Here is a 12500-nt window from a genome sequence, read left to right on the forward strand (position 1 = left end):
CATGTTTAGTAGGGTGGTGAGTATGCAGTGTGCGTTTGAGAGGGAGAGGGAGGCGAGTGGTCAGGGTGTGTTAGGGATGTCCTGAAGATAGGGGTAGAAGGTGAACGTGGAGAGGGATAGTAGGGTAGGGGGAGGTTAGGTGTAAGACGAGGATGGGTATTCAAATATGTATGCGGGATGAGGTAGGGTGGGGAGGGAGAGTGTTATAGACGCGCGGGATAGTTGCTCGCTTGAGTTCAACGCAATTGCTCTTTTGCACACTTTACCCAACGTGTGTTTTTCTGTCAGACTTAAAAAAAAAAAATCAGTAAAGGTTAGTTCCCATGCTAAAAGTTAAATGATGGGAAATTAGGTAATCAGTATAATGGAGAATAGAGGTATCATACCTCAGGTATGATAAGATTGGGTTTCATGATATTAAAATAATGGAACATCCGGCAACCGTGTATGAAATGTAAACAAAATATGGTAGAACAACGTCGATTTTTACAAAAGAATTTATGATAAAATATATAATACTAAGAATGGTTTCAAAGAAAAAGAAATCCTATAAATATATATTACTGAGAATATTTCCTCATTATATTGAAAACTTAATCATAGCTAATGATAAATCAAGCATTAGCCAACTTCAAAGTATAAACATCATTCATCAAAATTGATATATGACGTAAAGGATTATTTCTTAACTCGTAACACATTTGACACTTCCAATTCCTCTTTACCCAGTAGCATAATAGCATAAACAGAAAACGAAACATAATAATCCATATTGTTGCAGCAAATGTGTTTTGGTAATTGAGTATATATTGCAAATGCGTCAGAGAGAAATCTGGTCGGTTCAATCGAATCGACATGTGCAACTGATGGATTCCATCAGCGCTGGTAAATTGATACGCCGCCCAATCACCTGATCAAGCTTATCTGTTCCTCGTATTGGCTAGTGCTCAGAATTATATCCTTGTACATAATTGGCATTTATGTTTATATTTATGTATTATTATGTATATATTCATCTCGTCCCCTGATAACAAGCATAAAGGACCGTCAGTTCAGTATAGTTTTCTTAATAGAAATTAGTTTCCGATAAATAGAAAATGCTGCATGAATCTTTTCCATAGATACGTTATCAAAGTTCCTAAAGTATCAACTGCATAAGAATCATAGTCAATACCCCATATGTGTATGTATGTACGACTACATATATGTACGCATGCATAGTTGCTTGCACGTATGTATTCATGTATGTATGCGCCCTATGTATTTATATATGTATCAGTGTATTTATAAATGTGTGTATGTGTTTATGATGTATGCGTGTATGTATTTTTGTGTGTATGTGTGTATTTCTGTATGTGGTAATGTAGTTATGTATGTATGCGTGCATTTATGTGTAAAAGTATTAATGCATGGATCAGATTATATATATATATATATATATATATATATATATATATATATATACACATATATGTATGTATATATATAAATATGCATAAATATATATACATGTATATGTGTATATATATATATATATTATATATATATGCATATATATATACATATATATATATATTATACATATATATATATACATATGTATATATACATATATATATATATATGTATATATCTATATATTATATATATACACACACACACACACACATATATATATATATATATATATATATATATATATATACATACATATATATATATAAATATATATATATATATATATATATATATATATATATATCTATATATATATATATATATATATGATAGCAGGTAAGGCACGTGGGTTGGATGGATGCCATGCACAATGTCTGAAAAAAGGAGGTTACAGTTATGGGGGACTGGCTGTTCAGGTTGTTTAATGTATGTTTAAGAGAGGGTAGAGTGCCGGCGGACTGGAGGAGTGTCTGTATAGTTCCACTTTACAAGGGAAAAGGGGACAAGTGTGAGTGTAGTAGTTGCAAAGGGATCAGCTTGTTAAGTGTAGTTGGGAAGGCTTATCGGAGGGTCTTGATTGAGAGGATTAGGAGAGGGAGAGAGGGAGTAATTGGTGAGGAACAGTGTGGGTTTAGGACAGGTAGGGGGTTGCATGGATCAGATTTTTGTGGTAAGGCTGTTATGAGAGAAAGCTGTAGGAAAAGAGAAGGATGTTTTATAGGGTTTTATGGATCTGGAAAAAGGCTTATGACAGGGTAGACAGGAAGGCACCATGGGAGGATTTGCAGACATATAGGATAGGAGGAAAGCTGTTAAGAGCAGTCAAGAGTTTTTATGAGAGTAGTAGAGCTTATGTTAGAATCAGAAATGGAGAGAGTGAGTGGTTTGAGGTAAAGGTAGGCTATGTCGCCCTAGCTGTTCAATTAATATGTGGATGGCATGGTGCGAGAGATGAATGCAAGGGTCAGGGATTGGAGATGGTTAAAGAAAATGGAGAAAAGTGGGAGATAAGCCAGTTGTTGTTTGCTGACGACACTGCGCTTGTAGCAGGATCAGAGGAGGGATTGAGGAAGTTAGTGACAGAGTTTGGGAAGGTGTGTGAAAGAAGGAAGCTGAAGATAAATGTGAATAGAAATGAGGTGATGAGATGTACAAGGGGCGAGAGTGGCAGCAGGCTGTAAGTATTAAGAGAGAGAGGCTGGAGGAAGTGGATAGTTTTAATACTTGGGTGCGAATGTGGCAGGAGAGAGAGGAGTGGGGGTGGAGGTAGAATGTAGATTGAGAGAAGCGAGTAAATACCTTGGTAGATTAAAAAGTGTATTGAGAAATAGACATTTGAGAATGGATGCTAAGAGGAGATTGTATGGAGTGATTGTGCCAACAGCACTGTATGGGACAGAAACATGGAACATAAGAGAGGAAGAGAGGAGGAGTTTGAATGTGTTTGAGATGAGGTGCCTGAGAAGTATGATAGGGGTTACTAGGATGGATAGAGTGAGAAATGAGGAGGTGAGGAGGAGAACAGGGGTGGAAAGGGAGTTGGGAGATAGGGTTGATGAAAGAGTATTGGGATGGTTTGGACACATGGAAAGAATAACTGAAGAAAGATTAGTAAAAGAGGTGTGGAATGCAGAGGTGGTAGGAGTGAAAATGAGGGGGCGAACTAGGATGGGATGGATGGATGGGGTAAAAGGGGAATTGGGAAAGAGGGGAATGTCTGTTGAGGAAGGACGGGAGAGGGCGGAAGATAGGTGTGAATGGAGAAAGGTTGTATATGGAAGATGCTGTGGTGCATAATGAGGAGTGGGTGGGGGATAGGGATGAGGGAGTTTTGATGGATTCAGCTGCGCTAATAGGTTTAGCTGTTTTGATATTGAAGGTCTTCAGTTTCAATAAAACAGTATTCTCATAGTTCAATAAAAGAAAAATATACACGTATGTATTCCTGCATACATGTAAGTTTCCATGAATGTAAGAATCTTTGTACATGTACCTGTGGGATGAGGTAAGAGGCCTGGTCTCTTGGTGTTGTGTAGACCGCAACACGAAAGCCATACAAACCAGTTTTTTCTCAGTCCAGCAGGCACTCTCCCTCCTCCTCCTCCTCTTACCCCTCCTCCTCCTCTTTCCATTCTTCTTCGCAGTCATTGTCCTTTTCCGCTTCTTGTTGTATTTCCTGTTATTCTTCAGTCTCTCCTCTTTCGTGTTCAATTCAGTCTTTTAACGCAATACTCTCCCTGGCCACTTCCTTAGTGCCACATACAAACAACTCTCTCTTGGTATTCTTCTGTGAACTCAAAACAATTAATATCAAGCTTGTAATTACATCGCCCTCGTAGTTTTCGTGGAATGGTTGTGCTGTGTGCATAACATCAGATTATCAACATCAAACACAAAGAAATCTTTGATCGCTGTGTACAGTAATTTTCGGGATCTGTCCTTTGAAAGAAACTGGTCAGATGAACTGAAGCGTCTAAATGTTTAGAAGGCAATTGAGTACATCTTGATTTCGCTCCACAGTGGATGGTTGCGGTCATAAATTTTAATATATATATATATATATATATATATATATATATATATATATATATATATATATATATATATATATATTTTTTTTTTACTTCAACACGGTGTCATTTTGGAATGAAACCGGTTCTTCCTCGTTACAGGAGACAGGAAAGTGACGTGATCTAATAGCAATGTATAGAAACTTGAGATGGTTTGGTCATATGAAGAGAATGGAGGAAAATAGATATCCTAGGAAGTACTTGGAAAGGCAGCCTAGAAGAAGGAAGCCGGTTGGAAGACCCAGGGAAAGGTGGAGAATGGACTGCGTGAAAAGGAACTTGGAAGGAAGAAATTTAACGTTGGAAGAAGTAAACGAACAAGAAATTTACGAGGATCGAGATGAGTGGAGGCGTCTGATGACGAGGTCGACGACTGACAGTTGAAATCAACGACCGTCTGGTGAGAGAAAGGTGAGAAAGAACACTCGTTCTCAACCTTTTACCCATCCTCCCATTTTCATGATTTCTCAACACTCATTTTTTTCCAAATCCCTGCCAGCAAAAAAAAAAAAAAAAAAAAAAAAAGGATAACAAAGAATGAATAATAATAGATGAATAAGATAGATGAATAATAATTATAAAATATTGATGAAGAAAAACCCTTTGCTATATTACAAAGTTGATAATCATAATTATCATATACTTCTACCAGGACAGTGATGGATTTTTTATATATTCAGATTCCTCACGTTATATAGAAATGTATAATTTGTACATACATACGTACATACATACATACATACATACATACATGTACCAAAGGCTTTTTCCCCCTTACACGGATGGTAGCCAAAAAACAAAGGCATAGAAACCACTCTCACCCATTCCATCCCCTACATACTCCACTCCCCTCTATCCTATTCCCTCACTCTTATCTTGGCACCTCCTGGATGACGGGTCATCCCTGCATCTTGTCCACTGCCCAAAAACTCTTGTCGTGGCTGCCTGGCCCTCAGGTCAGCCACTGGTTTAGAACCATGAGAGGTGAGGGCATAACTTGATAAAGAGGACCTTTCAGTGTGAGAGAAAAGGAAAAACAGAGGCTCGAGATGAAATGAGTGTTGTAGTCGCACATCTAAAATTACTATATATGGTCAAGAGACCGCAGTTTATAATTTTCCATCAATGTTGTAGTCGCACATTTAAAACTACAATATATGGTCAAGAGACAGCAGTTTATCATTTTCCATAAATGTTGTAGTCGCACATTTAAAACTACAATATATGGTCAAGAGACCGCAGTTTATCATTTTCCATCAATGTTGTAGTCGCACATTTAAAACTACAATACATGGTCAAGAGACCGCAGTTTATCATTTTCCATCAATGTTGTAGTCGCACATTTAAGACTACAAAACGAGAAAAAGGACAAAATGTTTGAAGGACATTGAAAATATATTTCCATATAATTGATAATTCATGGAATAGTTTGGATGAAGGAATAGTAAAGTAAAATAATATTGGACAATTTAATGTCAGAATTGACCATTGGGTACGCACAGACGAGATCCTACAAGCATAACAATTATTTGTATACAACAAATGTGTAAAGACACTAATTCAGTGTTGATTCGAATGCTACATCTACAAATACGAAAGATACAAAACAAACCAATGCATTGCAACATTTATAAAACACGGCGATTTGCGGATGCGAACATTGCACTTGAGAAATTGTCTGGGGAATTTGTTTTTCTTTAGAGTCTCCGAGTAAAAAGAATTAGAAAAATTACAAAGGAAGTGACGAATCAAATTGTTGCATTTCCTACAACCGTAACGTCAGAAGTCTCAACCGTGAACTTCCAGTCCAGCATTTGTCGTTTTCAACCAAGTCATCTGGACTTTTAAAAAATCCAAGAATATTGATATATATATATAATATATATATATATATATATATATATATATAATATATATATATATATATATATATATATATATATATTTCTTTTTTTACAAAGGATTACAAAGGCGGAGCATGCCGACAGGAGACCTTTTGATCCATATCTAGGTCGGATGCGGAAAAAAAATAATATTAATAATAAAATAATAAATAAAAACTATGATAATGTAAATAACAAATAAAATACATAAATAAATGCATAGGTATAGTTAAATAGTAAACAAACATTAAATAGTAAATGATATTAAATTGACATATAGCTAATAATAAATAAAAATCAAACAGACAAATGATAACAAAACAAAAACAAATAATATAAGATAAATTATAATCATTACAGCATCTTACTTAGGTATTTATCTAAATTATTCTTAAAGCTTTGAACTGAACTACATTGCACTACCTGTGCAGGAAGTTTATTCCATTCATTAACTACACGGTTGGCAAAGTTGTTTCTACCTACTTCCAAATTGAATCTATTTCCGGACAATTTGAGACCATTGTTTCTTGTCTGATTCTCATTCAATGTAAAAATTTGGTCACTTTTGATGTTGTCAATTCCCTTTAGAATTTTAAAGACCTGTATCAAGTCACCTCTGAGTCTACGCTTTTTTAGAGAAAACAGATTCATATGTTTTAGTCGATTTTCGTATGATTTATTTTTGATATTTGGAATCAGTTTTGTGGCTCGCCGTTGTACTCTTTCCAATCTGTCAATGTCTTTAATGAGATTCGGTGACCATACGGAAACAGTATATTCCAAATGTGGACGAACTAACGATTTATATAGCTTGTTAATGAGTGATGGACTTTTGAAATCAAAAGATCGCGCAATCAGTCCTAGAATCTTATTTGCTTTCTCAGAGGCTGAAATACACTGCTTGGATGATTTGAGGTCGTTACTGATAATTACGCCGAGATCTTTTTCACTATCCACTTTTGTTAACGAATTTCCAAATAACTTGTAATCGTACTTACTGTTATTTTTACCTATGTGCATTACCTTGCATTTACTTGTGTTGAATTTCATTAGCCACTTTTCAGACCATTGCTGTAATTGATCTAAATCTTCTTGAATATCTAATTGGTTTGAGTGATCATTTGCCACTCCGCACAGTTTTGTATCATCAGCAAATTTGGAAACAGTAGATTTTAGTCCATGGTCTATATCATTTATATATACTATGAATAGAAGTGGCCCAAGAACGGAACCCTGAGGAACTCCACTTGCAACACTTTTCCATCCAGAAGTTTGTCCATTTAAAACAACTCTCTGTTTTCGATCATTCAACCAATTACTAGTCCAACCTAATAGGCTACCACTTATTCCATGCAAAGCTAATTTAGTAAGTAGTCTTTCGTGTGGGACGGTATCAAAAGCTTTTGCAAAGTCTAGATATACTAAATCTATATTGTTTCTTTTGTCATAATTCGAGATATCTGTGTTGTAGAATTCGAGTAAGTTAGTCACGCAAGAACGTTTCCGTCTGAAACCATGCTGGCTATCATTTATCAAACGGTTACTTTCTAAATGATGTTCGATAGCATCTCTGATGATAGTTTCCATTATTTTTCCTACGATTGAAGTCAAACTTATAGGCCTATAGTTATTTGGTTTCTTTTTGTCACCTTTTTTGAATATGGGAGTAACGTTAGCTAGCTTCCATTCTCTTGGGACATCTCCGGATATGATGGATTTCTTGAAAATAATTTCTAATGGAACAACAATCTCATTTTTCATTTCCTTTAAGATTCTTGGATGCCAACCGTCAGGCCCTGGTGTTTTATTAACTTTGAGTTTGTCTATACACCTTTTAATTTTTTCTTTTGTTATATTTACCGTACCGAGTAAGTTTACCCTAGACTTTTCACAGGTTTCAGTTTGGAATTCACCTTGAGGTGTTTCGTTTACGATTACCGAGCTAAAATAATTGTTTAAGATATTACACATTCCTTCATTTGAATATTTAAGTTGACATATATATATAATATATGCAATAAAATAACACGTGATTCACAATATATGCAAAAAAAAATAAAAATAAAAAGGAAAATAAAAAGACTGGTGACCGAACATTTCGTCTATTCAAGACATCATCAAAGCCTCTGAAGATATCTTGAACAGACGAAACTTTCCTTCACCAATCTTTTCTAATAGTCTGTTTGATTCTTGTGGGGAGGTCAAACACAATACTTCCGAGATCCATGATGTTATTGTATCGAAAAACATAACACAAAATATAAAATCAAACAATTAGAAAAATTGAGAAAATCACTAAGAAGATAGTGGATATTGAATTAGCTCTGGTCTTCAATTGAACATATATATACATACATATATATATATAAATATATGTATATATATATATATATATATATATATATATATATATATATATACAGATTAACCTCTCATTAACGGACACTGCATTACCGGATATCGGATGCAACGGACAAAATCCGCTGGTCCGGTCAAAAATCCACTGGTCCGGTCCGACAGTCTAAATTTCACGGGTAGGGTGAATGCGTCCGTTAGTTCGGCGTTTGTCCGCTGAGTGGCTGATGGCGTGATGGCGCGCACTTTGTTTTGTTTACTAGTTAACAAGATCGTGATGTCGGAGGTGCGCCAGGCTATTGACACGCTCATAACTTACGTTGATCTCTCTGCTAACGGTGACGTTCAGGCTTATTATGAACACTTTAAGAGAATTATCGATTCATGAACAGTATCAGAAAGGGAAACAGTTAAAATTGGACTCCTTTTTCAAGCGGAAAACCACTCCAAATCAACGGATTATTCACATCAACGGACACCGTTACCCCCCTTTTAGTCCGTTAATGAGAGGTCAATCTGTATACATTATATATATATATATATATATATATATATATATATATATATATATATATATAATTATTTTTATGAAATATGCAAAAGAAAAGGAATTTGGTCGTCAGACCAAATTGTTCACTATATCAAGAAAGCACGTACTTCCACAATCACGATATTCACTTGCACGTGAATATGCGCTCAAGCACTCTGTACGATCATGGGTGCGAGTGGAAGGATAAACATACAGACACAACCACCGACTTTCAATCCCACAGGAACACCCTCACCCCCCAACAATAACACTGTTCTTCAAACATTTTTTATCATGACTCGGTTTGATTATATGCATTATCTTCACAGACCATGGTCATTGCATGGCCGTTGTACCCTTCTCACCCCGGAATGGAAATATTTTACCAATGTTTACATGTATGCATACATACATCAATGGGAAGCATACGACGAAAGGAGGGGGGCGTCGCCTCACTCACATACACACCGCTGTTTCTCCGTGGAAGAACCCCCCCCCCTTGCAGCCACCTTTCTCTTTCCAAAACAACTTTTGGCAGGAGTTCTGAAGGGCGTCCTCTTTGTCGTCTCCACCGAGGGCTGTCTTTTGTGGAGAAAACGCTGAGTGTGATCAGCATCAGGGAAACGTGCTATATGCCTTTATAACCGGGGATGACATTCACTAATTATAACAGACCTCGCCCGAGTCTCGTGGATCAGTCGCTGGGTTGATACAAAATCATACCATTAATACTCCACAATTCTCTGGTGGTACATGATACCAAAGACGTGGAGAAACTGCTTCAAGTCATTATTCAATGCCCATACCTCATAGCTGTACAAAAAATAGGGAGCACAAGCCATTGAAGGTTCGAATCTTAGTCCAACATAAATATCAACAAACATATGCTCTGGTTGAACGAGTCCATAACCTACGAAGGACTGTTATGACCCACCTCAGTTATGCACTACACTGCCAAAGCATGTGAAGCTTTCGGAGACCCTAATATCCTCGCCGCATGCACGGGCAGACTGAACTATGTCATCCAGGAATTTCTTAGTTTTGGTCCAAGAGACCTTTTCTCTGGGCTCGCCTCTTTGTGCAGTAACGAAAGGGATGCAACCTGGACCTCCATCGACTCCAGAAGAAGTATAGCATCATCGGGAAATACAAGGTTGCCAACAAGTGTTCCACAATGATAGTGATACTCTTTCCAATACTCAGTGAATGCAGGAGTTGAAAACTGTCAGGGTGAGAGCACACCCCTGCCTCACTGAATTAAAAGAAAAGTATCTGGATACTCTTCCAAATTTCACAGTAATCTGCCCCGAAGAATTGGCCAGACATCAGGTCAATAATCCTCGGTAGAATTCCATGGATCCAAAGGAGGTCATAATGCATCCTACGATGCACTGATTCGGGTCTTTTTGAGATCAACATTGACTGCCAACAACCCCCATGAGCGAACTCGGGCCAGGAACGCTGAACAGTATTTGTTGTCGTCATTTCATCCCCTTTTTCCCTTTCCAGGTACAGATATCCAGACCCTTTTTCCAGTTAGAGGAATGGTGCTCAACTGCCAAACGACAGACAGCTCTACATGCAGCCCAGAAACCATGGCCCCACCTCCGGCTTTCAGCAAATTCGCGTTGACGTTGCATATGCCAGTCACATTTCCACCCTTTAACTTAAGAGACACCTCACTCAGAGAAGGCAGAGTTTCATCTGTCGGTGGATCGGCAACCATCGCCCGAACACCAGCTTGGGGAATTTGGCTGCTAGGAGGGTCAGCCATGTACAACCACCCAGAGTACTCTATTCAGCAAACGCTGTACCCATTGATATCTAGCATTAGTCGCTCATTAGATGTTCGAAAAGTGTTCACTTGGGTCAAGGATTTAGAACGGAATTTCTTCAGGACTCGATAAGCTGGTCTAAAGTCATTCGCATTGAAATGGCCACCAACGTCCTCAACGAAGTGTGTGTGTGTGTGTGTGTGTGTGTGTGTGTGTGTGTGTGTGTGTGTGTGTGTGTGTGTGTGTGTGTGTGTGTGTGTGTGTGTGTGTTTGCGTGCGAGACAAAGGAAAGACGAGAAGAGAAAAAGAGAAAGAAGGAGTTTGGATAGAAAATAGTCATTATCTCGTTTACAACACGCATTCCACAACGTCTTAACGAAATATAAGATATCTTGGCATCTATACATCTATTCTCTCCTCCTCCTTTTTTTAAATTCTTTATTATAATTTTCATTATTAACATTATTGTGTCCATATCTTGGCATCGTTACCTCTATTTTTTCTCTCTTCTTCTCTTCTTTATCATTATTATCATTATCATCGTTGTCTCTATTCTCTCCCTTTTTCTTCTTTTCCATCATCTTCTTCATCTTCGTCTTCTTCTTTTCTTCTTCTTCTTCTTCTTCTTCTTCTTCTTCTTCTTCTTCTTCTTCTTTATTATCATTGTTGTGTTTAGAACTCAAGTTATCATGGGATTTAGAGGAAGTCTTGTGTGCCATCCAAATAATCTGGCGAGATGTGATGGTGGCGTTTCTGTCGAGGTGGCGAGGCGAGTGGGAAAGGGGAAGGTTTCAAGCAAAAACTTGTGAACAAAAACACAAAATAAGAATGAAACTGCGGAAATCTTCTTGTGTGGAACTGCTAAGTGGAAGGGTAATTCCCCCTCTTGTTTTCCTTCTTCGTTTTTCTTGTTTATTTAGAAGAGTGGTTGTATGCACACGCACATACACAAGTTATATATAAATCCATGTGTACATACATTTATACATACATACGTGTTTGCATACTATTCTACTTCTACTATTGTGACTGTTATTCTTTCGTGTGCCTAATACTACCTCCTCAACTTTTTTCATGGCTACAATAATCAATTCCATCCATTCGTAATATACATAGTTCTCTGTATTGGAAATATCTAAACCTCTGAAAGCTTTATCATTCGTAACAAAAAATTCTGGTGTATTTTCGGAAGGGGATTTCGTTGCTGAATACAGCAATTTCCGAAATTTGAAGACTGGAAATAGAAAAAGAAATTGTACCTCATATGCAGTACTTCGGACATCCCACGAACACTCCCAAACCAACACAGAACATTTGTGCGGGTCACATCAAATTACCCGTCATGAAGATAGGCCTACTCTGTACATGTACCTTACCATTTATGGGATACTATTGGCAGTAGGCTCGCTCTGCCACTACCGCATCTGTTGCCAAGTACTTTTCCTTTTTTTGCCAACGGTCACCGAAGTCTTCCTTGGTAGTTGAAACGGGTACGAAGCTACGGGGAGGCAAACTCCGTTATCTGTCCAAGTTGCACATAAAAGGAATTACTCTTTTTGTTATCATTCTTAGGGAATCAAAACAAGTCTTCTTAAATGTGTGATTTGGAGTGAAGGATGTATTACGCGAGCGTGATTTATACATATGTATAGATACATATATATAGATAGATATATAGGTAGATGAATAGATAGGTGATATATAGATATATAGGATAAAAATCTAAATATAGAAAGATGGCGAGAGGGCGAGGAAGTGGAAATGGTTAAGATTTTATTGAAAAAAAGAAAGGGTTTGGGGAGGAAGGATTATTATTTTTCGAGGAGGAAGGAAGAAAAAGAAGAGGAAGAAGGAGTGAAGGAGGGAAGGTGGTGCTCCCATGTGACCGTCCCCATGGGAGCAAGCAAGCTAATGATTGCAGTTTCCGGCA

The 12500-nt window shown here is 37.3% G+C and overlaps 2 long non-coding RNA genes across 3 annotated transcripts in view; one reads left to right on the forward strand and one right to left on the reverse strand.

The window, feature by feature from the left end:
- The window catches only part of LOC143028985 (uncharacterized), a 12640-nt gene extending 8142 nt beyond the window's left edge, over positions 1–4498 (forward strand). Inside the window, exon 3 of the long non-coding RNA XR_012966755.1 lies at positions 4131–4498. This is a non-coding gene — a long non-coding RNA (uncharacterized LOC143028985). The remainder of the gene's footprint in view (positions 1–4130) is intronic.
- LOC143029116 (uncharacterized) overlaps positions 1–12500 on the reverse strand; it is a 61993-nt gene that overhangs the window by 22475 nt on the left and 27018 nt on the right. The window lies entirely within an intron of this gene.

Source organism: Oratosquilla oratoria, chromosome 10, assembly GCF_046742065.1.
Source record: "Oratosquilla oratoria isolate Oo_2021 chromosome 10, ASM4674206v1, whole genome shotgun sequence".
Classification (NCBI taxonomy): Eukaryota; Metazoa; Arthropoda; class Malacostraca; order Stomatopoda; family Squillidae; genus Oratosquilla; species Oratosquilla oratoria.